The 1,429-nt window shown below is 42.9% G+C and overlaps 1 long non-coding RNA gene across 1 annotated transcript in view; it reads left to right on the forward strand.

Annotated features, from left to right (window-relative positions):
• The window catches only part of LOC116697134 (uncharacterized), a 22,889-nt gene that overhangs the window by 10,698 nt on the left and 10,762 nt on the right, over positions 1 to 1,429 (forward strand). The gene's annotated exons all lie outside the window — the stretch shown is intronic.

Raw genomic sequence — 1,429 nt, forward strand, 5'->3', positions numbered from 1 at the left:
TCTGTGACTCTGAGAGCCAATGACCAAGCGGGAGTGAGAATGGGTTGACATCACACATACGTTGCCATATTCATTTCCGTGTTTTTGACGAGACGTGTGTGACTCGAACATTTCACATTTACCAACAGAACGTACACCAAAAGACCGAAAAAATTTCAGACCGCCCTGCCAACATGTTGGCAATACGTTTTTTCAATAGGTTTTAACATCAATGTGCGCTGTAACGTTTTTTTCACTGATGTTGCTGAACCGGCTGCTGTTTCAATCCTGTCGGCTCTGTGCAACGGGCGGGGCTCCGCAGTTCCCCCCCGCAACTGACGCGTGCACACACACAAACACACACGGTGGATGCAGAAAAAACGGAGATGAGACGTACAGGATGATCTATATGGAGGACAGCTACGCTCGTTGTTGTAGGTACAATGAAAAGTTAAATCCAATAAGTCCTTTATCAAACCATATGAATGTCTCAGGCCAGAGTAACAATGTAAAGATCAACAAGCCACTGACAGACATGTTCAGATTTGATTCACTCAATAAATTATTTGGTGTCTTACATCCACCAACCATTTTCATATAAGATTTGAGCCTCCTGAGCAGTTTTGGTAAGGCTACTAGGAAAACTCAGCCCAGAGTAATTTTATTCTCCCTGAAACAAGTTTCCTTTTAATTTTTAAACTATACAAAAAAAAAAAATCACAACTTTTTTTGCAACTTTCTCTGTCTCCCGCAACTTCATTGCAAAAAAACTCGCAACTTTTGTCGCAATTTTGGACAAAAGCTCCCGCAACATCAGTCATTTTGGGCGCAACAATATCCAAAAAAGGCTGTGAAATCGTGGAGAGACTGATTTATTGATAGGCCACACCTCTGCCTTCTCCTGTTGTTGACCTCATCCTCTTCCTTTCTCAAGTTGTTACTGTCATCAAATGTCTCTCCAGCTATGCATGCAGACACGTGATCCTGAAGCTGGAAATGAGCGCATATATTTGCAATGCATACGGGACAGGAAGCACTACGTGTCGAGCTGTGTGACAATATGGACACTGCAGGCATCATTCATGCAGATGAAATCAATTATTTAGGTGATGCTGAGACTGTCAAAACTTCCTGCTACAAGAGACTTTCTCTCCACAAAGACCGGAGAAGCTGTAACAAAAGCAACCTAAAGTCTCTCAACATAAGCTTGTTATGGGCTCTAGCTCAAGGACAAACTATAAATAGCAACAACAGTTTATGTATAATATTGCACAGCAAAGATGAACCTGATCACATACTGCTGCCGCCTCTGGATACAAAATGTCAAATGCCAACGCATGTACGTCATTGGGACTGAGTTGTGTTTCGACCTGACTCACCTGATTGGGAAAAAAGTGTACTCTCAGGCCTAAGACCGGTCCAAACTGCAGCTGTGCCAGAGGCTGAAGCT

The sequence above is a fragment of the Etheostoma spectabile genome, chromosome 10 (assembly GCF_008692095.1).
Source record: "Etheostoma spectabile isolate EspeVRDwgs_2016 chromosome 10, UIUC_Espe_1.0, whole genome shotgun sequence".
Lineage (NCBI taxonomy): Eukaryota > Metazoa > Chordata > Actinopteri > Perciformes > Percidae > Etheostoma > Etheostoma spectabile.